General features: G+C 47.1%; 1 protein-coding gene across 3 annotated transcripts in view; it reads left to right on the top strand.

Annotated features, from left to right (window-relative positions):
* The first annotated feature begins 657 nt into the window (after positions 1 to 657).
* Positions 658 to 27241, top strand: part of PLCE1 (phospholipase C epsilon 1) — a 372017-nt gene continuing 345433 nt past the window's right edge. For all 3 annotated transcript variants that reach the window (XM_055119418.1, XM_055119417.1, XM_055119416.1), the window contains exon 1: positions 658 to 892. The gene's annotated coding sequence lies outside the window, so the exon portion shown is untranslated. The remainder of the gene's footprint in view (positions 893 to 27241) is intronic.

Raw genomic sequence — 27241 nt, 5'->3', positions numbered from 1 at the left:
TGTCAGATTGCCAAGTGGCTTTAGAAACTCCACTCCAGCAATCATGAGCCTCTCCAGTTTGCTTCTGCAGAGAAAGCAAGAGCCCTGGGGCTGGAACCCAAAAACATCAGATGGAGGTTACTCTTAGCAGCAAGAAGGGTGTCCCTAGTAACCTAGCACCTGCGGCCAACTAGCGTTTGGTTAAAAGAAAAAAAATGACTGCAGGGACTTAAGACCTGGTGCTGCCATCTGGACGAGTCTTCTAGCTAGGAAATCTCAGTTTCCACATCTGTTAAGGCCCCTGGTCCTTTGGGGAGGGTGTGAAGTTTTTCCCATTTGCGCAGTTGGAGGGGTCCAGAAGTCCGCTTCCCGCCCCAGCCCGGGGACCCGGCGACGCTCTGAGCAGACCCCCTCGGGGCCTTAGGCCAAGCATGAGGCCTCGGGGTCGCGCCACCGGCGACCCCCAGAGCCCGAGAGGCGGCCGGGGGCGCCCCGCCTCCGCCTTCCCCGCGCGGCCCGCGGCCGGGGGGCGGGCCCGGCTCAAGCCGCTCCCCCCGGCGCCCCGCGGCCCGCGGCGGCGCTCCCGGCCTCTCACCCGGGGCGGGCGAGTTCTGGGAAAGCCCAGCCCAGGGCGGGGGCCCCGCTGCCGCCCGCGCCGCGGTCCGGGCAGCGCGCAGAGCGCGGCGGGCGCGGAGAGAGCGAGCGCGGCCCGCGCGGGCGCACCGGGGCTGGCGGGGCCGGCGCCCCCCGGGCTCTGCCTTCCCCCGCACTTGCCTGCTTGTGGCGCGCGCCCTGCGCCCCGCTCGGTGGCTGACACACGGGAGCAGGGGACGCCCGACGCCACCCGCCACCGGCGCGTCCCAGAGGGACCGTGCCCTTGGGGACTCGGACGCGACGAGCCAGACGAGGAAAGGTGAGGCAGCGGCTCTACTGTAACTCGGTCCCGAGGCGTGGAGAACGGGAGATGCGGGCTGAGTGTCGGGGTGCCCCGCAGCCCCGCCAAACAACGGGGATCTAAGTGCGCTTAGAGGGGGGTGCCCCAGCCGCCCCCCTGCCCCCCACTTGGGGAGAACCGTGGCAGGCGACTCCCGGGGAAAAGCAGGCCAGGCATCACTCGGGCCGGAGAAAGCCCCAAGTTCTTACTTCTCTCCCGCTTGCCTGCTCCTTACTGTGCGTGGGGCGGGCCAGTACAAAGAAGAAAATAGCAGCTCTTTATGTGGCTGGTACCTAGCAACAGAATTTCAAGGAAAATGCCCAAGCGATTGTTCCTGGAGGAATTTATCTCCCCCGAGTCCTAGTAAATACAGCATTGGACCTGATCCCAATTGAACTTGTTAGCTAGAAGAATGCCTCCATCTTTTTTTTCCCCCCTTGCTTAAAGTTCTCTTATGAATAACCTAGCGTAGCAAGGCTTCCACACTGGATACTAGAACACATTTATGGGTACATTTATGGCCCCTCCAACCCTCATGCCTGGTCTTGAAGCACTGATATATTTGGTGCAAGGGACGCAACCAATGGATTCTGCCTAAAAAAAAAAAAAGTCATCGCTTAAACATTTATCCTTGTTCTGTTAAAGAGTGAACTCCCTGACTAGATGTTAAAGTAGGGTTTACTTTATGGAAATGTTTTCTTTGTGTGTGTCTCATAATTTTACTTGCACTCTCAAAATTTTGTCCATCGGTCAAATATGTTGCTACAAGATGAGCGTGTTTCCTTATGTACTTGTAGGAATTTTTTAGTCCTTGGGGCCCCATGGAATGGGCAAGGCATAGAGCAAGAAGAGAGAATGAATGTTTAATTTTTTAACTGAGTCGCCATGAGATACACAATTACGAAGCTGTTTATGATTGGGTTTTAGTCATACAATGTTCCAACATCCATCCCTCCACCAGTGTCCATTTCCTACCACCTGTGACCCAGTTTCCTTCCCCACCCCTGCTCTCCCAGCCTATCTCTATGGCAGACACTTTTCCTCTCTCTCTCTCTCTCTCTCTCTCTCTCTCTCTCTCTCTCTCTCTTTTTCTCTCTGAGTGAATTTTTGAGAGCCTGTCTGGCAGATGGGTACAGGTGACCCCACAGATGCCTGTACAGAGGCCCCACTATCATTGGTGGAGCTGGCCTGTGGGGGTCTCTCTGGTTGCTATTTGCAGCCATGTCTTGGAAAATACTTCCTAAAGCATGCTTGTCAACGTTTTCATCTGGAGCACCTTTTCCTCTTCCTGATGGCCTTTCTCCCCAGCTCTTAATACTCTAAAACCTAACTGTCCTTCCAACTGAGTCTTTTGTGAGACTCTCAGTGTGACCAGGCCCAAATAATCAACCTTCGTTTCCTCTGATTTGGTTCGTATGTTACCTGTAGGGTTTTCTCTCCCTACTTCCTTCTCTGAGAGGTACTTGTCTTCATGTCTCATTTCTTGGCACAGTGGTTATATCTAAAAGATCTTCTAGAAATCATTGGGGTTAACTTTGGCTCTTCACAAATCTCTGCTTTGAAAAGGGAGATATAATTGCAAGGATTTAGAGAAAAATACAATATTTACCATTGCCCTTATCTTCTATTTATAATTCCACAGAGGAAATTTCCTTTATGCCCAGAAATCAACTTGTTAGTCATTTTTGGTCCATGTCTTAGGACCACATAAGAGGTGAGCGTCAGCTGAAGGGACTTTCTTCCAGTCCTTCTAGTAACATAAGCTCCTTGGATATGTTCCAAGGTTGACCTGTGTCATTAAAAATTCCATGCTCAAGTGGGTTGTGGTAAAGCTAGATTCCAGTGAAGGTGGTTGGCTTTCTTTTTCTGTTTGCAACTGTTCTTAGTTATTTTCTTCTTTGGGACTTTATCAAAATTTAAAACCATTCATTGGATGTGCAATTTGTTAGCTACAAATTTCTGTGTGTATAAAGGAAGATTTAAGAAACCTGTGCATGAGGGCTCAGTTTTCTCATGCAGCGACCAGAGAATGTTTCCCATCCCTGGCAGGGGGTGATGTTAGCACTGAACCAGGCTGCTCTGTTCGGCTGGAAAGCAGTGACTATAGGACACCACCTGCTTCAATGTGGGCTCCTTTTTGCTCTACCTGGACTATATCTACTGAGGGAGAGGGAAGAGTCAAAAGAACAGAACGGTATCAGACTTCTGGGCACAAAGGAGAAGCAGAAAAAGCAACAATATTTTAGAGTATGAATATTTGTGACCAAGTTAACTTTCTTCCCAGTCTGGTTGAAGTCTTAGCAATAAATAAGCTAGTGGGAGTTTGGTAAAAGAAAGGAAAGGCAGGGGATAAGGACTTGGGGAGTCTTTGTAGAGGATTAGGGTAGCATGTGGCCCAGGACTGTGGGATTAACAAGAGGAGAGTGGCATGGGGCATTGATGAATAAAGAAGAAACCAAAATGCCCTTTTCGAGGGACCAACCACTGTGCTTAGAAACAATGAGAACATTCTCTCGAATTATGTGGCCCTCTCTATTCCCAGGGTGCAAAACTCAGGTTTTTTTTCTTTTTGGGGGTCATACCCGAGGATACACAGGGGTTACTTCTGGTTCTGCACTCAGGAATTACTCAGGGGACCATATGGGATGCTGGGAATCGAACCTGGTTTGGCCGCATGCAAGGCAAATGCCCTACCCCCTGTGCTATTGCTGCAGCCCCAGAACTCAGTTTTATTTTTAATAATGCTAAAATCCATCTGCCATCAGTCTACATAGTCCATACATACTCCATACTGGGAACCTATTATAGCTCTGCTTATCTATCTAGTAGCTACAAGCCATGTTTAAATTTACTTCAATTGAAATGGAATAAATCAGACACATTTTAAGTGTTCAAAACTACATTGGGTAGTGGCTAATTGCTATCATACTGAACCGTGAAGATAATAGAACATTTCTACTCAGAAATTTACCCTGGAATATTGTTCTAAAGACTAATGCCTATGAATGTCTAAGGTACTGCTTTCTTTTTTTTAATTTTTTTTTATTTTTTAATAAGTGAGTCACTATGAGGGTACAGTTACAAATTTACCCATCTTCGTCCTTGTGTTTCCCTCAGACAATGTTCGGGAGCCCATCCCTCCACCAGTGTCCATTCTCCACCACCAATGAACCCAGTATCCCTCCCACCCTCCACTCCCGTCCCCCACCCCCACCACACCCTGCCTCTGTGGCAGGGCATTCCATTTTGTTCTCTCTTAAGGTACTGCTTTCTAAGCCATATTTAGTCATCACTGTCACTGTCATCCTGTTGCTCATTGATTTGCTTGAGTGAGCACCAGTAACGTCTCCATTGTAAGGCTTGTTGTTACTGTTTTTTGGCATATCGAATACGCCATGGGTAGCTTGCCAGGCTCTGCCGTGCAGGTAGGATACTCTTGGTAGCTTGCCGGGCTCTCCAAGAGGGGCGGAGGAATCGAACCCAAGTCAGCCAAGTGCAAGGCAAACACCCTACCTGCTGTGCTATCACTCCAGCCCATCAATTTAAAATTTCCTGTTTATAGTCTCCTAGAAGTCTATTTACATGAAAAAAATCGTACTGTAGTTAACCAGTGAACAACTCAGGATTGGGTTTGCTGACCCTCAGAGTGGCCAAAAATCTTGTAGTATCCTGAGGTGGAGTGGGTACGGGGAAGGGGTTTCAAGACCATGTCAAGACCATATCTCTCTGAGATACCAAAATCAGGACTGCCCAATCCCTCCATATCTGTGGTAGTTGAATCTGTGAATGCAAAATTGTCAGCAGAAAAAAAAATCTTATATGTGGATCTGCCAGTTCAAACCCAATGCTGTTCAAGGGTCAACTATGGCTGTTATTGGTAACACTTATACATTGTGCTTATTACCTGCCAGGCAATATTCTAAGCACTGTATATTCATGAACTCATTTAATTATTATAATGACATGAGCAGTTAAGTGTTGGATATCACTTTCCTGCAAGTACAAAATCAAAAATGCTCTGAATTTATAGAAACTGTAATTTCTATAAATTTGATGACAGAATTTGGCCTGAGCCTCGTGAGATTACTATATACTTTATTTCTAGTCCCCTGGTGAGAACCATATTATTCCCTTTTTTTTTTTTTTTTTTTAATTTTTTTTTATAGTTTATTTTTAATTAGTGAGTCAACGTGAGGGTACAGTTCCAGATTTATACATTTTTGTGCTCATGTTTCTCCCTTACAGAGTTTGATAACCCATCCCTTCACCAGTGCCCATTCTCCACCACCAGTAAACCCAACATCCCACCCCCCCTTCCCAGTCCCGTCTCCCCCCACCCCACCCTGCCACTATGGCAGGGAATTCCCTTTTGTTCTCTCTCTCTGGTTAGGTGTTGTGGTTTGCAATAAAGGTGTTCAGTGGCCATTGCGTTCAGTCTCTAGTCTATATTTGGCCCGCATCATCTTTCCCCCACATGACCAACAACCACATTTTACTTGCTGTTCCCTTCTCTGAGTTGCCCAGAGTGAGAGAACAGCCTCCAAGCCATGGTGACAACCTCCTGGTACTTATTTCTACTATTCTTGGGTGTTCGTCTTATAGTCTATTATTCTATATTCCACAGATGAGTGCAATCTTTCTATGTCTGTCTCTCTCTTTCTGACTCATTTCACTTAGCATGATACTTTCCATGTAGATCCACTTATATGCAAACGTCATGACCTCATTTTTTCTAACAGCTGCATAGTATTCCATTGTATATATGTACCAGAGTTTCTTCAACCAGTCATCTGTTCTAGGGCACTCGGGTTTTTTCCAGATTCTGGCTATTGTAAACAGTGCTGCGGTGAACATATAAGTGCAGATGTCACTTCGACTATACTTTTTGGCTTTTCTGGGATATATTCCCAGCAGTGGTATTGCTGGGTCAAATGGGAGCTCAACCTCAAGTTTTTTGAGAGTCGTCCATACTGTTTTCCAAAAGGGCTGAACTAGCCGGCATTCCCACCAGCAGTGTAGAAGGGTCCCTTTCTCCCCACATCCTCTCCAACAACGGTTGCTTTTGTTCTTTTGGATGTGTGCTAGCCTCTGTGGTGTGAGGTGGTATCTCATGGTTGTTTTGATCTGCATCTCTCTGACGATTAGTGATGTAGAGCACTTTTTCATGTGTCTTTTGGCCATTCGTATCTCTTCCTTGGTAAAGTTTCTGTTCATTTCTTCGCCCCATTTTTTGATGGGGTTGGATGTTTTCTTCTTGTAGAGTTCAACCAGTGCTTTATATACCCTTGATATCAACCCCTTATCTGATGGGTATTGTGTAAATATCCTTTCCCATTCTGTAGATAGTCTTTGTATTCTGGTCGCTGTTTCTTTTGCGGTGCAGAAGCTTTTTAGTTTAATGTAGTCCCATTTGTTGATCTCTGTTTTTACTAGATTGCTTAGTTCCGTGTCATCTTTGAAGATACCTTTATCTTCAATATCCTGGAGGGTTTTGCCTACCTTGTCTTCAATGTACCTTATGGTTTGTGGTCTGATGTTGAGGTCTTTAATCCATTTTGATCTGACTTTTGTGCATGGTGACAGATCGAGTTCTAAGCCCATTTTTTTGCATGTAGTTGTCCAGTTGTGCCAGCACCATTTGTTAAAGAGACTTTCCTTGCTCCACTTCACATCTCTTGCACCTTTATCAAAGATTAGATGATCATACATTTGAGGTTGTGTGTGGGGATATTCCACCCTGTTCCATTGGTCTGCAGTTCTGCTTTTGTTCCAGTACCATGCTGTTTTAATTGTTACCGCTTTGTAGTAGAGTTTAAGGTTGGGAAGGGTGATGCCTCCCATCATCTTTTTCCCAAGAATTGTTTTAGCTATCCGTGGGCGTTTATTGTTCCATATAAATTTCAGGATTGCTTGCTCCGCTTCTTTGAAGAATGCCATGGGTATCCCCATAGGGATCGCGTTAAATCTGTATAATGCTTTGGGGAGTATTGCCATTTTGACAATGTTTATTCTCCCTATCCATGAGCAGGGGATATTTTTCCATTTCCTCATGTCCTCTTTTATTTCATGAAGTAGCGTTTTATAGTTTTCTTTGTAGAGGTCCTTTACTTCTTTAGTTAAGCTGATTCCAAGGTATTTGATTTTCTGGGGCACAATTGTGAATGGGATTGCTTTTTTCATGTCCCTTTCCTCTGTCTCATTGTTTGCATATAGGAAGGCCATGGATTTTTGGGTATTGATTTTATAGCCTGCGACTTTACTGTATAGGTCAATTGTTTCTAAGAGTTTCTTACTAGAGCTTTTAGGTTTCTCTAGGTATAGTATCATATCGTCTGCGAATAGTGAGAGCTTGATTTCTTCCTTTCCAATCTGAATCCCCTTAATATCTTTTTCTTGCCTGATGGCTATTGCTAATACTTCCAGTACTATATTAAAGAGAAGTGGTGAGAGTGGACATCCTTGTCTTGTCCCCGATCTCAGAGGAAAAGCCCTTAGTTTTTCTCCATTGATGATAATGCTCGCCATAGGTTCATGGTAGATGGCTTTGACTATCTTGAGAAAAGTTCCTCCAAAACCCATTTTGGTGAGAGTTTTTATCATGAATGGGTGTTGGATCTTGTCAAATGCTTTTTCTGCATCTATGGATATGATCATATGGTTTTTATCTTTACTTTTGTTGATGTGATGGATTATGTTGATTGATTTCCGAATGTTAAACCAACCTTGCATCCCTGGGATGAATCCCACTTGGTCATGGTGTATGATCTTTTTGATGAGTTGTTGGATTCTATTTGCTAGTATTTTGTTGAGAATCTTCGCATCGGTATTCATCAAGGATATTGGTCTATAGTTTTCTTTGTTAGTGGTGTCTTTGTTTGCTTTTGGTATTAGGGAGATATGTGCCTCATAGAAACTGTTCGGAAGGGTTCCTGTCTTTTCGATTTCCTGGAAAAGCTTAAGGAGAACTGGCAACAAGTCTTCTTTGAATGTTTGGAAGAATTCGCCAGTGAATCCGTCTGGACCTGGGCTTTTGTTTTTGGGGAGACTTTTGATTACCGTTTCGATTTCCTTGATATTTATGGGCCTATTCAGGTATTTCACGTCTTCTTGGCTCAGTCTTGGGAGGTTGTAGGAGTCAAGGAATTCATCCATTTCTTTTAGGTTCTCTTGTTTTGTGGCATACAGACTTTCAAAGTAGTCTCTGATGATCCTTTGAATCTCCTTGGTTTCTGTTGTGATGTCCCCCTTTTCATTTCTGATTCGGTTTATTAGGGTTTTCTCTCTTTCTTTCTTTGTGAGTCTTGCTAGCGGTTTATCAATCTTATTTATTTTCTCGAAGAACCAGCTCTTTGTTTCATTGATCTTATGGATTGTTTTTCGGGTTTCCATATCGTTAATTTCTGCTCTAAGTTTTATTATTTCTTTCCTTCTATCTGGTTTGAGTTCCTTTTGCTGGTCCTCTTCTAAGATCTTGAGCTGCGAAGTCAAACTATCTATATAGGCCCTTTCTTCCTTTCTGAGGAAGGCTTGCAGAGCTATAAATTTTCCCCTTAACACAGCTTTAGCTGCGTCCCATAGGTTCTGGTAGCTTGTGTCTTCATTCTCATTTGTTTCGAAGTATCTCTTAATTTCTTTCTTGATTTCCTCCGTGACCCACTCATTGTTCAATAGTGAGTTGTTTAATTTCCAAGTGTTTGATTTGGTTCTCCGAGTCTGTGCATGATTAACTTCCATCTTCAGTGCATCGTGGTCTGAAAAGATAGTTGATACAATTTCTATCTTTCCAATTCTATTAAGGTATAACTTGTGACCCAGAACATGATCAATTTTGGAAAATGTTCCGTGTGCACTGGAAAAGAATGTGTATTCTTTCTTTTGGGGGTATATAGCCCTGTATAGGTCTATTAGCCCTGTCTCCTCCATTTCTTCCTTCAGGGCCTTCGTTTCCTTGCTGAGTGTTGTTCTTGTCGATCTATCCAGAGGTGATAAGGCAGTGTTGAAATCTCCAACTACTATCGTGGTGCTAGTTATGTCCTCCTTAAATTCTGTTAGGAGTTCTTTTAAGTATTTCGCTGGTCGTTCATTAGGTGCGTATACATTTAGGAGTGTGATTTCTTCCTGTTGCACATATCCCTTGATGAATATAAAATGACCTTTGCTGTCCCTTCTGATCTTTTTCAGCCTGAAATCAATGCTATCGGATACTAGTATGGCCACCCCTGCTTTTTTTTTGAGGGTGCTGTTTGCTTGCAGGATTGTTTTCCATCCTTTGATTTTTAGTCTGTGTTTGTTCCGGCTATTCAGATGTGTTTCTTGTAGGCAGCAGAAGGTTGGGTTTAGTTTCCGAATCCATTTTGCCACTCTATGCCTCTTGATTGGTGCATTTAGCCCGTTAACATTAAGAGAGATTATTGTCATTGGATTTTGTGCCATTTTTCTGTAGGGTTTGTTGTTCTTATAGGTCTTTTTCCTTGTCTTATAGTAGCCCTTTGAGTCCTTCTTTTAAATTTGGTCTTGAGTCTATGAAGTTCCTGAGCTGTTGCTTGTCCATGAAATAATGTATGGTTCCTTCAAGTTTAACTGAGAGTTTAGCCGGGTAGAGTATTCTTGGTGAGGCATTCATTTCATGAAGTTTTTTCACTATATCCCACCATTGTCTTCGGGCTTGGAGGGTTTCTTCTGATAGGTCTGCTGTGAATCTAAGGGGTGCGCCTTTGTATATGATCTCCTTCTTTGATCTTGCTGCTTGCAGTATTGTGTCTCTATCCACGGCATCCATCATTCTGACTATGATATGCCTTGGGGATTTTCTATTTGGGTCCCTTTTAGCTGGCACCCTTCGGACTCCTTGTATCTGGATGTCCACATTCTCTAGCTCTGGGAATTTTTTAGCAATGATGTCTTTAATGGTGTTTTTTTCATTGGTATTGGTTCCGTGTGGTTCCGGCACTCCCATGATTCTTATGTTGTTTCTCCTGAGGTCGTCCCCTAGGACTCTAACTCGCTCTAGAGCCATTTTGAGGTCTTTTGCCATTATTTGCTGTTGTCTATATGCTTTGTGCAGCTCATCTTCAAGTTCACTGATTCTGTCTTCGGCTGTAGTCATTCTACTGTTGAGGGCTCCTACGGAGATTTTCATTTCATCTACTGATTCTTTTAGTTGTGTGACTTCTGTTCGTAGCTTTGAAATTTCTGCTCTCATTTCTTCCTGGATTATCTTGGTGGAGCGTTCCAACGCGGCATCCATATCCTCCCTTAATTTATTGGATGTTCGTTCCATAGTTGTGTTGAGTTCATGAATCATCCTCACAATTTCCTCTCTGAATTCTCTATCTGAGAGGAGGGTGTATTTCTGGGAGGTCGCTGCTGAGGTTAGTGAGATATTTTCTTGGCTCTCTCCTAGTGGTGGGGATTTTCTCAGTTTCTTCATGTTGTTGTGGGCTTTACTATCTGGAGCTCTCGTTAACTTGGGAGGAACCTCGACTAAAGATTTTTGGTTATGCTCTTTTGACAAAGTACTTTTCCGTGCAAGTTGATGTGTTCATTGACAGTTTTTGTGAAGTTAGGATAGGCTAGGTTAGTTGAGTATCAACATATAGTAACTAAGATGATGAGGGAGTTCTTCGGAGAAATGGGTTCAATCAATTGTAGTCAAAGGACAATGTGTGGAATGGTAAGAAAAATATCTGCGGCCGCGTTAGCGGCCGCCGCTCTGGAACCAGGCCACGCCCACTTTTAAGGCCACGCCCCCAAATGACAGGACACGCCCCTAACCTTTTCGGACACGGGAGGGCGGGATCAGGCGCGGTGGGCGAATGACTGGGACCTGCCCGGCGGGGAGGGGGTGCTCCGAGCTGTCCCGCTGCCGCGGGCGGGCACGGGACGCAGGGGGCGCTTTTCCAGGTGGCACAGGGCCTCCAAGGGGAAGAGCCAATATACCTGTCGGACACGGGAGGGCGGGATCAGGCGCGGTGGGCGAATGACTGGGACCTGCCCGGCGGGGAGGGGGTGCTCCGAGCTGTCCCGCTGCCGCGGGCGGGCACGGGACGCAGGGGGCGCTTTTCCAGGTGGCACAGGGCCTCCAAGGGGAAGAGCCAATATACCTGTCGGACACGGGAGGGCGGGATCAGGCGCGGTGGGCGAATGACTGGGACCTGCCCGGCGGGGAGGGGGTGCTCCGAGCTGTCCCGCTGCCGCGGGCGGGCACGGGACGCAGGGGTCGCTTTTCCAGGTGGCACAGGGCCTCCAAGGGGAAGAGCCAATATACCTGTCGGACACGGGAGGGCGGGATCAGGCGCGGTGGGCGAATGACTGGGACCTGCCCGGCGGGGAGGGGGTGCTCCGAGCTGTCCCGCTGCCGCGGGCGGGCACGGGACGCAGGGGGCGCTTTTCCAGGTGGCACAGGGCCTCCAAGGGGAAGAGCCAATATACCTGTCGGACACGGGAGGGCGGGATCAGGCGCGGTGGGCGAATGACTGGGACCTGCCCGGCGGGGAGGGGGTGCTCCGAGCTGTCCCGCTGCCGCGGGCGGGCACGGGACGCAGGGGGCGCTTTTCCAGGTGGCACAGGGCCTCCAAGGGGAAGAGCCAATATACCTGTCGGACACGGGAGGGCGGGATCAGGCGCGGTGGGCGAATGACTGGGACCTGCCCGGCGGGGAGGGGGTGCTCCGAGCTGTCCCGCTGCCGCGGGCGGGCACGGGACGCAGGGGGCGCTTTTCCAGGTGGCACAGGGCCTCCAAGGGGAAGAGCCAATATACCTGTCGGACACGGGAGGGCGGGATCAGGCGCGGTGGGCGAATGACTGGGACCTGCCCGGCGGGGAGGGGGTGCTCCGAGCTGTCCCGCTGCCGCGGGCGGGCACGGGACGCAGGGGGCGCTTTTCCAGGTGGCACAGGGCCTCCAAGGGGAAGAGCCAATATACCTGTCGGACACGGGAGGGCGGGATCAGGCGCGGTGGGCGAATGACTGGGACCTGCCCGGCGGGGAGGGGGTGCTCCGAGCTGTCCCGCTGCCGCGGGCGGGCACGGGACGCAGGGGTCGCTTTTCCAGGTGGCACAGGGCCTCCAAGGGGAAGAGCCAATATACCTGTCGGACACGGGAGGGCGGGATCAGGCGCGGTGGGCGAATGACTGGGACCTGCCCGGCGGGGAGGGGGTGCTCCGAGCTGTCCCGCTGCCGCGGGCGGGCACGGGACGCAGGGGGCGCTTTTCCAGGTGGCACAGGGCCTCCAAGGGGAAGAGCCAATATACCTGTCGGACACGGGAGGGCGGGATCAGGCGCGGTGGGCGAATGACTGGGACCTGCCCGGCGGGGAGGGGGTGCTCCGAGCTGTCCCGCTGCCGCGGGCGGGCACGGGACGCAGGGGTCGCTTTTCCAGGTGGCACAGGGCCTCCAAGGGGAAGAGCCAATATACCTGTCGGACACGGGAGGGCGGGATCAGGCGCGGTGGGCGAATGACTGGGACCTGCCCGGCGGGGAGGGGGTGCTCCGAGCTGTCCCGCTGCCGCGGGCGGGCACGGGACGCAGGGGGCGCTTTTCCAGGTGGCACAGGGCCTCCAAGGGGAAGAGCCAATATACCTGTCGGACACGGGAGGGCGGGATCAGGCGCGGTGGGCGAATGACTGGGACCTGCCCGGCGGGGAGGGGGTGCTCCGAGCTGTCCCGCTGCCGCGGGCGGGCACGGGACGCAGGGGTCGCTTTTCCAGGTGGCACAGGGCCTCCAAGGGGAAGAGCCAATATACCTGTCGGACACGGGAGGGCGGGATCAGGCGCGGTGGGCGAATGACTGGGACCTGCCCGGCGGGGAGGGGGTGCTCCGAGCTGTCCCGCTGCCGCGGGCGGGCACGGGACGCAGGGGGCGCTTTTCCAGGTGGCACAGGGCCTCCAAGGGGAAGAGCCAATATACCTGTCGGACACGGGAGGGCGGGATCAGGCGCGGTGGGCGAATGACTGGGACCTGCCCGGCGGGGAGGGGGTGCTCCGAGCTGTCCCGCTGCCGCGGGCGGGCACGGGACGCAGGGGTCGCTTTTCCAGGTGGCACAGGGCCTCCAAGGGGAAGAGCCAATATACCTGTCGGACACGGGAGGGCGGGATCAGGCGCGGTGGGCGAATGACTGGGACCTGCCCGGCGGGGAGGGGGTGCTCCGAGCTGTCCCGCTGCCGCGGGCGGGCACGGGACGCAGGGGGCGCTTTTCCAGGTGGCACAGGGCCTCCAAGGGGAAGAGCCAATATACCTGTCGGACACGGGAGGGCGGGATCAGGCGCGGTGGGCGAATGACTGGGACCTGCCCGGCGGGGAGGGGGTGCTCCGAGCTGTCCCGCTGCCGCGGGCGGGCACGGGACGCAGGGGTCGCTTTTCCAGGTGGCACAGGGCCTCCAAGGGGAAGAGCCAATATACCTGTCGGACACGGGAGGGCGGGATCAGGCGCGGTGGGCGAATGACTGGGACCTGCCCGGCGGGGAGGGGGTGCTCCGAGCTGTCCCGCTGCCGCGGGCGGGCACGGGACGCAGGGGGCGCTTTTCCAGGTGGCACAGGGCCTCCAAGGGGAAGAGCCAATATACCTGTCGGACACGGGAGGGCGGGATCAGGCGCGGTGGGCGAATGACTGGGACCTGCCCGGCGGGGAGGGGGTGCTCCGAGCTGTCCCGCTGCCGCGGGCGGGCACGGGACGCAGGGGTCGCTTTTCCAGGTGGCACAGGGCCTCCAAGGGGAAGAGCCAATATACCTGTCGGACACGGGAGGGCGGGATCAGGCGCGGTGGGCGAATGACTGGGACCTGCCCGGCGGGGAGGGGGTGCTCCGAGCTGTCCCGCTGCCGCGGGCGGGCACGGGACGCAGGGGGCGCTTTTCCAGGTGGCACAGGGCCTCCAAGGGGAAGAGCCAATATACCTGTCGGACACGGGAGGGCGGGATCAGGCGCGGTGGGCGAATGACTGGGACCTGCCCGGCGGGGAGGGGGTGCTCCGAGCTGTCCCGCTGCCGCGGGCGGGCACGGGACGCAGGGGTCGCTTTTCCAGGTGGCACAGGGCCTCCAAGGGGAAGAGCCAATATACCTGTCGGACACGGGAGGGCGGGATCAGGCGCGGTGGGCGAATGACTGGGACCTGCCCGGCGGGGAGGGGGTGCTCCGAGCTGTCCCGCTGCCGCGGGCGGGCACGGGACGCAGGGGGCGCTTTTCCAGGTGGCACAGGGCCTCCAAGGGGAAGAGCCAATATACCTGTCGGACACGGGAGGGCGGGATCAGGCGCGGTGGGCGAATGACTGGGACCTGCCCGGCGGGGAGGGGGTGCTCCGAGCTGTCCCGCTGCCGCGGGCGGGCACGGGACGCAGGGGGCGCTTTTCCAGGTGGCACAGGGCCTCCAAGGGGAAGAGCCAATATACCTGTCGGACACGGGAGGGCGGGATCAGGCGCGGTGGGCGAATGACTGGGACCTGCCCGGCGGGGAGGGGGTGCTCCGAGCTGTCCCGCTGCCGCGGGCGGGCACGGGACGCAGGGGGCGCTTTTCCAGGTGGCACAGGGCCTCCAAGGGGAAGAGCCAATATACCTGTCGGACACGGGAGGGCGGGATCAGGCGCGGTGGGCGAATGACTGGGACCTGCCCGGCGGGGAGGGGGTGCTCCGAGCTGTCCCGCTGCCGCGGGCGGGCACGGGACGCAGGGGTCGCTTTTCCAGGTGGCACAGGGCCTCCAAGGGGAAGAGCCAATATACCTGTCGGACACGGGAGGGCGGGATCAGGCGCGGTGGGCGAATGACTGGGACCTGCCCGGCGGGGAGGGGGTGCTCCGAGCTGTCCCGCTGCCGCGGGCGGGCACGGGACGCAGGGGGCGCTTTTCCAGGTGGCACAGGGCCTCCAAGGGGAAGAGCCAATATACCTGTCGGACACGGGAGGGCGGGATCAGGCGCGGTGGGCGAATGACTGGGACCTGCCCGGCGGGGAGGGGGTGCTCCGAGCTGTCCCGCTGCCGCGGGCGGGCACGGGACGCAGGGGTCGCTTTTCCAGGTGGCACAGGGCCTCCAAGGGGAAGAGCCAATATACCTGTCGGACACGGGAGGGCGGGATCAGGCGCGGTGGGCGAATGACTGGGACCTGCCCGGCGGGGAGGGGGTGCTCCGAGCTGTCCCGCTGCCGCGGGCGGGCACGGGACGCAGGGGGCGCTTTTCCAGGTGGCACAGGGCCTCCAAGGGGAAGAGCCAATATACCTGTCGGACACGGGAGGGCGGGATCAGGCGCGGTGGGCGAATGACTGGGACCTGCCCGGCGGGGAGGGGGTGCTCCGAGCTGTCCCGCTGCCGCGGGCGGGCACGGGACGCAGGGGTCGCTTTTCCAGGTGGCACAGGGCCTCCAAGGGGAAGAGCCAATATACCTGTCGGACACGGGAGGGCGGGATCAGGCGCGGTGGGCGAATGACTGGGACCTGCCCGGCGGGGAGGGGGTGCTCCGAGCTGTCCCGCTGCCGCGGGCGGGCACGGGACGCAGGGGGCGCTTTTCCAGGTGGCACAGGGCCTCCAAGGGGAAGAGCCAATATACCTGTCGGACACGGGAGGGCGGGATCAGGCGCGGTGGGCGAATGACTGGGACCTGCCCGGCGGGGAGGGGGTGCTCCGAGCTGTCCCGCTGCCGCGGGCGGGCACGGGACGCAGGGGGCGCTTTTCCAGGTGGCACAGGGTCTCCAAGGGGAAGAGCCAATATACCTGTCGGACACGGGAGGGCGGGATCAGGCGCGGTGGGCGAATGACTGGGACCTGCCCGGCGGGGAGGGGGTGCTCCGAGCTGTCCCGCTGCCGCGGGCGGGCACGGGACGCAGGGGATTATTCCCATTTTTAAGAGGGGAAAACTAAGGAACAAAAAAATCAAGTAATTTTCATATAGTTACAACAAAGAGGTGCCCATAAGTAAGAAAGTGGAAGTAGAGGGAAAGAAAAAAATAGTGCCAGAGCCAGGATTCAGTCAAAACAGGTTGTGATAGAGTGCATTTATTGATCTCTGTGCTACATTTGCCTCATGGCTTATCAGCCAAAACAAGTATATGCAACTTGCTTTTGACTAAATGACAACAAATTTCTTTAACTCCACTTATTAGAAAGCCAGATAGAACTCTCGCTAAATTGGGTCCAGGTTTTGTCAGATTAGAGTAAGAACATTATTTAGAATCGAAGTCTGAATAATGCCAAGGCCTAGCATAGAAACCCAAGTCTTCATTCATGGCACCTATAAATATACTAGTTTTTATGGGCAAAGAGAATTTTTAGATATGATTTAAGAGATTATGAGATGGGTAAAATTATCCTGGATTGCCTGGATGGACCTATAGAATCATTTATCAAAGGAGACAGGTTAGTCATCAATTGGAAGTCAGGATAATGTGAAGAAGAACCCCATAACCAGGAATGCAGGCCACCTCTTAACAGCTAGAAAAGGAAAAAAGTTCTCCCGAGAACTTCCAGAGGCATGCAGCCAGTTTAATTCAGAATTCTGTATCCCAGACTATAAGGTAACAAGTTTGTACTGGTTAACCCACTACAATGTATGGTAAATTGTCCACTACAGTAATAGGAAACTAATACTTATGGAAGAGAGGAAAAAAAAAAGAAAGAAAGAAAAATAAAAGTGGTCTGGAGTGAAACAAGATCTCTAAAATAAAAGAATAAGAGTAGTCAACAGTAAGAGTGAACTTAGCTAGGTAGCATTGTGAGTCTTTGATTTTCCAAAGTAAGTTTCCAGACAAGACTCCAAGGTAGGTACTTTATCACTGAAGAGGAAAGTTATGTACCAAGAGATTAAATAACTTGTCAAAGCTCACACCCTTAGAGTAGGTCAGGCTGGGATTTGAACCCAAGCAGTCCACTCATCTTCTCTGTTATCCATCCTAATGCTGGCTGCAGGGACTTCTCCCTGCTTCGCCTGACAGTACCAGTCACTGAAGGGGAAGTTAATGGATAGAAGAAAAAAATGCAATCTTCCAGTGGGCGAGAAGTGGGAGAGAAGCGAAGACTTTTGTTTTCTGTAATTTTTGAAGAACTTTTTAAAAAGTCCTTGATAAGTTTGTACTGTTGCTGTCATATAATATGTGTGACAGCCTGAAGCCAGGACACTCTGGCTCCCCTTGCAGTCCCTGTGTTGGCCTCCCGCTTGTGCTCCCACCTCTGTTCCTTTAGCAGCCTCGCTCACTCACCGCAGACTGCTGGCCCTGGCGCCCCACTTGGCTCTGCTTCTTACCTCTGCCTGTTTATTGGATTTGCTTCATTCCTGACTCTTTGCTTCAGCTCTGATTTCTGCCTCCTTCTGACCCCTCATTTACTCAGAGTTGTCATGATGTCAAGACCTGGCCTGCAAGGTACCTCTGAGATGGCTGTGCAGGGCTCTGTTTGCTTCCTTGTTCTGATTTACCTGCTGTGGTTGTTTTTCTAGCCCTGTTTCTTTTGTATTTCAGTGATACAGGTTTGGATCAGTGGTGTTCAACCTCTGTAACAGGAGAGCTTGGGGCCTCTTCTGGGTGAGGGAAATAATGGTGAGTGGGGATGGAATCCTTCACCTGTTTCTGGTGTCCTGCTTCACTTACTGGCTATACTGAAGTCCTACTTCAGATTTGTTATAAAGAGGGTGGAGGGTCCTATTGTTGGAGAGATAAAGAGACTTTGAAAAGAACTGATCCTAAAGTTAAGATGCTGTATGGGAGATCGAGATGAAAAAGAACTCCAACTGTATTTTCTCTAGTTGTGTTTACAATTTTGGGTTCTGGAGTCAGGTTGCTTCATTTTGTTAACATGTGGACCTCTTTGCTATCACAGTCTCATAGTCTGCCTGACCTTTTGCAAATATTTGGCCTTATGGTGTCCAAACTTCCATATAATAGGGTGGTAATTACAGGTATTTGTCTAGTAAGTGAGATAATTCCTGCAAATTATTTAAAATAGTGCATAAAACAGGGCTAGGAAACGAAGACACTAGCTACCCCCAACCCCCACACCCCATGCTAGGAATTGAACCTGAACTTTGTACATGCAAGTGGTACTCTGCCACTGAGTCACATCCCCAGCTTTTATGATTTTTGTCTCCCAGTGCAATGTCACAAGAAGAACCAAGATGCTTCTTTTTCACTCTACAGGGGTACTGTGTCAGGGAATCTTTTGTTATTCCTCTCTGCCCCACTGCTATAGAAGACTTCAGGTTGGGGAGATGGGCTGCTTCTTATACAATAGCACAACCACCCCAGAAGTCTCAGCTTTCTACCAGAAAACAACCGTCCTTCTGCCTTAAGGTCCGCATTCCTCTCCTTTACTCTCTTGCTGACCAACTGGGAAAGGCAATAAACTGCTGTTTCCTCCCAGCTCCTTCTCCAAGATATTTGGCCTACAACACAGACTTAATACTCTTGAATTCTTTCTTTCCCTTTATGCCTAAAAGCTTAACTTTTTTTGAAACAAACAAACAAACATAAACATAGCGGCTAAATTTTACAAGACTGTCCCTCAAACAGTGCTGGCTAGTGTCACTATCACTTAGTGGCATTGCTACTTGCTCTGTGGGATGGATGAGCTGCTATGGGGTGGCCCCAAGGCTGCCTATTCCAGTAAGACTTGAAGAGCTCTTTCAGAGGGATAGATTTTATGTGCAACAAGTCGAAAGCTATAACAAAATATAGCCAGAATTGATAAATTTTGCTGTTCTCTAGGTGTAGTTACATAATAATAGTAAAACAGTAAGGCTGTTGTAGTCAGAATTAAGTAAGAGGCTGAAGCAAGGGAGAAATTCTGTTTTGATGACTTCATTTTAGGTTTAAGTTATATAGTATCACTGACTATGGAAAATCCGGAGAATGGAAAAAAATCATTGGGAAAAACACATGTGACTGAGTGCATACTATACACATCTGGGATTAAAATATCATATAACACAGTTTAATTTGGACATCACTGGAGTTGGTTCAAGTTGCTGTCATTTCTAAAGAAAGTTTCAATTTGTTTGTTGTTATTAATAAAAGGAACTCAGATTTCATTGATGAACCAAACTATTTTCACCTAGAGAGATTGCCTGAAAGTATCAAGACACTCTTTGCACAAGAGAAGTGCATAAAATTCATAGAAGTTTAATACTCTTGGCATGAAATTGTATTCCTTCCCTCTCCTCCCTCCTCTTAAAGGCAGAATGGATTTGGATGAGAAGGCAGAATGAGCTGTGTTCTCACTTAGTCTGCAGCTCTGGTCTGAGTCCATTCTCTTTTCTGCCACTCAGCGGGCTAGTTTGTCACCAACCCAGCCTAGCTCCCTGGGCTTCAGCTTTGACTCCCCTCCCTTGATCAGCCTGGTTTTAAAATTCACAGTAAAATGAACTGGTAAAGCTCGAGGCAGTTGTGAAAAAAATATGCCCAATTTTTATTAGAATTGAAGACAGAAGGCAGAAACTTCTTGAGAGATGCATAGAAGCAATATTAACTGCAAAATTTTGAGCTCCTGAAAGTGGCTTTCCTGCACTGTCAGCACCACAGAGCGGCCAGCCAGCCTTGTGAGTTCTCCAGTGTCACCTCTCTGGGTTCTTGGTTTCTGATTGCTCTTTGCTGACTGAGAATGGGGCCAGGCTCCACCAATGCCAAGTCATGGGATGGTTGACAACAGGTGAAATGTGCTCCCTGCTCAGGCTGGCAAGCCCAGATCAAATTAAGTACAGGGGATAAGAGGTTATGCTTCTTTCTCGCCAGGCAGTGTATTCTAATGAATTCTCATACTGTAAGTAGTCAGATCTATTTTAATGAATTCTCACACTGTAAGTAGTCAGATCTAAAATATGTCACCTATTTAGGAGATTAGTTTTACTGAAAAAAAAAATCTTTAATCCAAACATTTTTTTTTAAGCTTTTTGGGTCACACCCGGCTATGCTCAGGGGTTACTCCTGGCTCTGCACTCAGGAATTACTCCTGGAGGTGCTTGGGGGACCATATGGGATTCTGGGAATCAAACCTGGGTCAGCTGTGTGCAAGGCAAATGCCCTACCCAATGTGCTATCGCTCCAGCTCCTAATCCAAACAATTTTATTCTGATTATTAAAATTTCCTTTAAAATATTAATATCCATTATATTTATATACATGTGGATATATTTATATAAATATTTATATAAATATGAATAATTATATTCATCTAGATCCATCCACTGCTTTTAAAATTAATTTATTTTTATTTATTTATTAAAGAACTGTGATTTACAAAGTAATTGATAGTTGAGTTTTGGGCATGTAATATTTATCATCCAGTAATTAAAAACTGAAGACTTGGGAAAGAGGGAGCCTACCTTCTACACATTGCTAGCCCACTGTTTTTAGAGTTAAAGGAATTTAATGATTTAACCAAAGTCACTGAGCAACAGAACAGAAAGGGTGTTTTTTTTTGTTTGTTTCAAACAAAATTAAGGTTATACTGTAAATAATTTATACAAATTAAAAAACCTGATTCATAGCTTAGCACACTGTCGTTAAGATACCATGCTATTGAATATTTTCATGAGCAGACTTCAGTGGAGTGCAGCATTCTACTCTGGGGTCCTGTAAGGTGATTACTCTTTCAACTGCTATTGTGCCTTCATCTTCCCACATTTAAATTACAATTGTTTGGGTCTCTACTCCAATGTTTAGCACAGAGTACTAAAACTGAAGTGACTAGGTCAAAGTGGAGAATTTTTTCACTAGTGATGTGCTGGAGTGGCGTGTCATTCAGAGAACCAACTTTGTGGTAACTCTCCCTATTTTAGAAATAGCATTGTAGCACTGTTGTCCCATTGTTCATTGATTTGCTCGAGTGGGCACCAGTAACGTCTCCATTGTGAGACTTGCTACTGTTTTTGGCATATTGAATATGCCATGGGTAGCCAGGCTCTGCCCTGCAGACAGCATACTCTCAGTAGCTTTCTGGGCTCTCCGATAGGGTTGGAGGACAAACACCCTACCCCCTGTGCTATATTATTTTAGAAATAAAATATTATTTTAATTTAGACATAAGCCAACTGTTGATACAATTTTAGGGTTCAAATTGATTAAATAACAAAGCTCCAATAATAAAACCATGAAGTTTAAGCAATATATTTTTAAACAAAGTTTCAACAAAATTGTTATATCTCTCCAGAAGGTTGTTAAGTCCTTATTTGAAGATTTACTAAGCTGTTTGTTGCTACTTGAGCCTTCTTTGTTTCTGTTTTTGTTTGTTGAGTTTAATTGGTTTCTTTGTTACTTTTCCATCTAATTTGGTGTGCTCTTACTGGAATTTCTGTATTGAGGAATTTCGAGGTGTTTCAGGGTCCAGAGACTTCGGGATCAGTGGTCTGGACACATGTGTGGCTGTGGGAGGTGGGGTGCCACTGCTGGCGCTTGGGAAATACAAGGGACAGGGAAAGGCTGCCTGCCCCCATTTCTAGAAGCCCCCAGAGTTCTCAGCGTGTACACAGCGCACCTGAAAGTTTTCGCAGCTTTGCCTGCCCCCTTTCCCAGAGCGCCTCAGCCAGCTGGACCCTGTGTTTATGAATTTTAACTGCTTGGCTTGCGTCTCCTCAGAGATTAATTATTGTATCCGTAGAGCAGGACGGGTGGGTGAGCCAATGTGGCAATGGCTGTGGAGGTGGGCCTCTCTCTTATCAATTATAATTTTTGACAGTTTGGTAAGCAAAACCAGTTTTGTTTTTAGTTTTATGTGCATTTTTTTTTATTTCTTTAAGAGATATTTTCATGGATCTCATGAATGTATTCTGTTGGTTGACTATTTAATTATGTTCTTTGCACATTGTCTATTTTTACTCGGTAGGGCATTCGCCTTGCACGAGGCTGACCTGGATTCGATTCCTCCGTCCCTCTTGGAGAGCCCGGCAAGATACCAAGAGTATCTCGCCCACACGGCAGAGTCTGGCAAGCTACCCGTGGTGTCTTACAATGTGACATTAAGACGTTACTGGTGCCCACTCAAGCAAATTGATGAGCAACGAGATGACAGTGACAGTGACAGTGACAGTGATCTTCTTTGTTTTGTGTGTGTGAATGGGATTGTTTTTATTTTACTTTTTTTATTGAATCACCATGAGATACACAGTTCAAAAGTTTCATGCTTGAGTTTCAGTCATGTAGTGTTCCAACACTCATCCCTCTATCACTGTACATTTCCCAACACCAATGTCCCTAATAACTATCTCATGGTGATTCAATAAAATTAAAAAAAAAAAGACAGTGACTTTCTTAATAGCACAGCAGGTAGGGCATTTCCCTTGCACGCAGCCGACCCAAGTTGGATTCCTCCGTCCCTCTTGAAGAGCCCGGCAAACTACTGGGAGTATCCCACTCACATGGCAGAGCCTGGCAAACTACCCATGGCGTATTTGATATGCCAGAAACAGTAACAAGTCTCACAGTGGAGATGTTACTGGTTCCCGCTCAAGCAAATAGATGAGCAACAGGAGGACAGTGCTAGAGTGCTACCCTCTTAATAAGCTAAGAATGTAGTTTTTCTTTATTATTATTATTATTACTTTGGCTTTTGGGTCATAACCTGCGATGCTCAGGGGTTACTCTTGTCTCTGCACTCAGGAATCAGTCCCGGCAGTGCTCAGGACCAAACCCAGGTTGACTTCGTGCAAGGCAAATGCCCTGCCTGCTGTACTTTGGCCCCTCTTTATTATATTTTTGAAAGTACTTTCCTGTTATCATTTTTCTTTAGTATTTTTCCTGATTACAAACTAATTAAAATTAATTTTGAATAACTTAGGAAATAGAAGTACAAAAAAAAAAGTTTAACATCACCTGCAATTCTATCATCTAAAGTAATTAACATTGGTACATTATTTTCTAGCTCCCTTCCCTCTTCGTATTTTTACTCTAAATTTAAATCACTCTTCTATGTTTAATACAAAAATTTAATATTTGTTTTTTTACTTTTGTTCATCATAATTAAGCTGATTGCATGTTTCCATAGCCTGTAAATTATGTCAAATTAATAAAATACCTTATTTTTTCAAATTCTTTGGCCTTTAAATTTGTCTTCTATGTATTGTTTATACTTAGCTATATATTTTAAGGATTTTGTTTTATTCTTGCATTAAGTTTTTTATCCATATTATGAGTTCAAGACCTATTTTTTCCTAAATGATTTTAAAATATATCTATCTTGGGGCTGGAGCGATAACACAGAGGGTAGGGCGTTTGCCTTGCATGTGGCCGACCCGGGTTCGATCCCCGGCATCCCATATGGTCCCCCAAGCACCACCAGGAGTTATTCCTGAGTGCAGAGCCAGGAGTAACCCCTGAGCATTGCCGAGTGTGACCCAAATAGAAAAAAAAAATCTATCTTATCTCTATATATTTGTATGATTTCTATAATTTCCTCCTTGAACGATGATTTTGTTTTATAAAACTAGATAATTTGAAATGTTTGAAAATCAGTTTTAGACCTAAAATATCTATCTGTGAAGTTTTTGTTTCTTTAATTTTTGTTTTTGGGCCATACCCAGAAATGCTCAGGGCTTACTCCTGGCTGCACTCTGGGATCACTTCTGGTGAGTTCAGGGAATCATATAGTGTACTGGTAATCAAACCCTGGTCAGTCACATGCAAGACAAGTGCCTTTGGTGCTGTACTATCTCTCTGGCCCCTATCTGTGAATTTTTCATGAGTACCAGATTGTTAGTTATGTTCACCTTGTATTAATTCCGCATAGAGCAAATTCTCACTGTGATTATTTATATTTTCCTTTGATTATTCTTGAAAATTAAATTTCAGACATTTTGCTAAAAATATCAAGCTCCTTTATCTAGTCATTTGTTCTTGGACACTTGGGTTGTTTTCCGATTTTGGTTATTATGAATAGTGCTACAATGAACATAGGAGTGTGGATGTCTTTCTAAATAAAGTTTTTGGATCTTTGGATAAATGCTACAAAGTAGAATTACTAGATAATATAAGAGATCAGTTTTGGGTTTTTAAAAAAGTGTTCATATTGTTTTCCCAAAAGGCTGGACCAGTCAACGTTCCCGCCAGTAGTGGATGAGGATTCATTTCCTGCCACATCCTAGGCAACACTAATTATTTTTAATCTTTGTGATGTATGATGGTGTGAGGTGATATCTTATTATTATCAATATTATTAATCACAGTGCCTAAAATAATCAATTATTTTAAAATCTCAAAATCATTGAGTCTCTGAGTGGGGGTATAATAAGCCTATATATTACTCAAGGAAGAATTATGCTTATGGGTTTAATCTCTTATAGTGAAATATTTCCTAATTCTTATAAATTAAATATATTCTTGATTTTTTTTTCTTTTTTTTGGGTCACACCTGGCGATGCACAGGGGTTACTCCTGGCTCTGCACTCAGGAATTACCCCTGGCCGTGCTCAGGGGACCATATGGGATGCTGGGATTTGAACCCGGGTCGGCCGCGTGCAAGGCAAATGCCCTACCCGCTGTGCTATCTCTCCAGCCCCCTATTCTTGATTTTTTTATCTTAATACTACTAATATTTTTTTACTAATTAAAAAATTTATTTACTCAGCTTAAGTTTTAACCCTAATCTCCTGAGTTTTCTAGGAATTTATTTTATGGTCCATAATGAATCATAATTTTTTAAAAAAATTTTTATTAGTCAATCACCCTGGGTTAAAATTACAGTTATAAACTTTTGTGCTTGCATTCCAGTCTCACAATGATCAAGTACCCATCCCTCCACCAGTCCCCATTCTCTACCACCATTGATCCCAGTATCCCCCACCCTCCCTTCGCCATCCCTCCCCTGTGGCAGGGCATTCCCTTTTGTTCTCTCTCTCCTTTTGGGTGTTGTGGTTTGCAATAGAGGTATTGAGTGGCCATTGTGTTCGGTCTATAGTCTACTTTCAGCACGCATCTCCCATCCTGAGCGAATTCTCCAAGCACCCTTTACTTGGTGTTCCCTTCTCTATCTGAGCTACCTTTTCTCCCCAGCATGTGAAGCCGGCTTCCAAGCCATGGAACAAACCTCCTGGTACTTATCTCTACTATTCTTGGGTGTTAGCCTCCCATAATGAATGATAACTTTTTAAAACCAAAGTTCCAAAATATTAATTACCAAGAATGAGAATAAAATGAAAGAGCTTTTCATGCTCCCTAGTAAAAATGATGTTGGTTTTAGTTTTAGAGTAGATTATCACTTTGAGGAAGTAGTTTATGTTCCTGGTTTTTAAAAAAGAAAACAAAAGGGATATTAATTTTATCAGCATTATTTTATCAAGTGAAATTAATTTTACCAAGTGCTGGAAATGTAATCTTTAATATTATTACATATGATCTACTGACACAGCTTTTTTAATATCCTTAGACGATGTTGCCAATATTATTACCTTTATATGAATTATATCTTAAAATATATATTTACCTAGAATCCATTGAGAGACAGCTTATTTGGATTGTTTTTAGCCCTGGTCATCAAAGTGTGATATGAAATTAGCTTGCTGTTCTTGTGTATGCATGGATGAAAGTCCCGGACACCCCGTGCCCCTACCACTATTCCTCTTCCCCTGCTTTCCTGAGAATGATGAGCTAGGACACTGTCTGAGACAGCAAGGAGACAAAGTAACTCTTCTTTTAGTGAAAATGCAATTATCATTATTATTATTTTCCTTATGTTCCTCTCCTAAGGTAGGTAGAAACAGAACTTTGCTATCAGAGAGCTGGGCGTCATCCCTTGAGGATTCCTGACACTGAATGCGAACCTCCTTTTCTGGAGTGACGGGATGTTAAATAGCAGGGTAGCGAATCCGAAAGCCAAACTTTGGGCCACATAATAGCCTTAGAACTTAATAGTGGTTAAATTAAATGTCAAATCTTAGTTTCAATGAAATAAATATTTTAAAAGTTGTTCGTAAGGAATAAAGAGAACTTAAAAATAATGGAAAATTGTGTGTGTGGATTTAACAGCAATTGGACTCAGAAAGTTTTAGCTTTGTGCAGATGTCTTTATAGCCAAATTGAAGAAAGTCTGAATCTGTGATGTAGGAGGTGGTTTGTTGGTTGTCTCTTCCCTGAGCCTTCTGCCAGTTGCTGCTTTTATGCTACAAGTTGTAGCAATCCCTGTCTCTCCAATTTTACCCTAACTCCCTCTTCTCATTCATTCAACACTCATCCATTTAACAGTGATTTTTTATTTTTTAAAAAAATGTATTTGAAGCCACATTTAGTGTTGCTTAGGGGCTAATTCAAATTCTATGCTCAGGAAGTCTCTCCTCATGCTGTTTTGATGACCATGTGTTGCTTAGAATTGAACCCACACGTCCCACATGCAAAGCATGCAGTCAGCCCTTTGAGATACCTCTCTAGCTTTCATCTTAGATTTTGAGTTATTCCTTTATACCAGGCACACTGCTTGCTGAAGACCCTGATTGCCTTTCTGAGCTTCCCTGAGTCAGATGCTAAGGCGATCGAAAACCCGACAAGTTATGTCATTTGCAAAATTAAATGTTATTAACTCTTCCCCCTTTCTTAGAATTTACATCATTTATTTTGTTATGGAAGGGTAATGTAAGTCATCTTAAATGCAGCATGTTTTTTTAAGTTGTAATATTTGACTGTACTCTGTTTAAGGGGTTTGATTAAAACTGATTTGGCCCCTGGGAAAGAAGCTGCTATTGCAACTAGTTGGTATTTTATCAAGTAAAATATTGGGGGGAGTGGGGCCACACCCATAGGTTCTTAAGGCTTATTCCAGGATCAGTGCTCTGGGATCACTCTTGGTGTGCTCATATACAGCATGGGGTATCAAATCTGGGTTGACCACATACAAGGCAAGCACTATAAGTCCTATACTCAAAACAACTCTCAAAACAGATTTTTTGAATTAATGAAAAAATTTATTTGGGCAGTTACAATAGAATTAATGCTTATAGTATTGACATACAAAGTTACTGCTCTTCACCACCATAGTGCACCATAGTGCACCGTGTTCCTATGTCACCTCTGGTCTCATCTTTTCTTCCCACTCTCGTCCCTCAAGTAGAATATTTTAATCTTTGTTTTTTCTTTTTTAAGGTCTTTCTTTTTCAATTTGAGAATTCTGGAAGCATGATTTGCTGGCACTGGAGGCAGGAAAGGCAGTGAATGCTCACCTTGTGACCAGCTCTATTCAGTCCAGAGGCTCAGGGGGAAACTTGGGAGAAAGCCCAGGACACTGGTTACTGTTGTATTGAAGAAAACTTCCAGGTTCATTTGGAGTAACTAGTTCATAGACTGCTCGGCTCTTGATTGATCATATTACTATACTTTCTGAAACAGAATACTATTGGTTGCTCCTATAAAGAGGATGTTTATTGAGTTCCTATTTTACATCCA

The sequence above is a fragment of the Sorex araneus genome, chromosome 11 (genome assembly GCF_027595985.1).
Source record: "Sorex araneus isolate mSorAra2 chromosome 11, mSorAra2.pri, whole genome shotgun sequence".
Taxonomy (NCBI): Eukaryota; Metazoa; Chordata; class Mammalia; order Eulipotyphla; family Soricidae; genus Sorex; species Sorex araneus.
The sequence above is the reverse complement of the archived record's forward strand: the minus strand, read 5'-3'. Positions and strand labels throughout refer to the sequence as shown.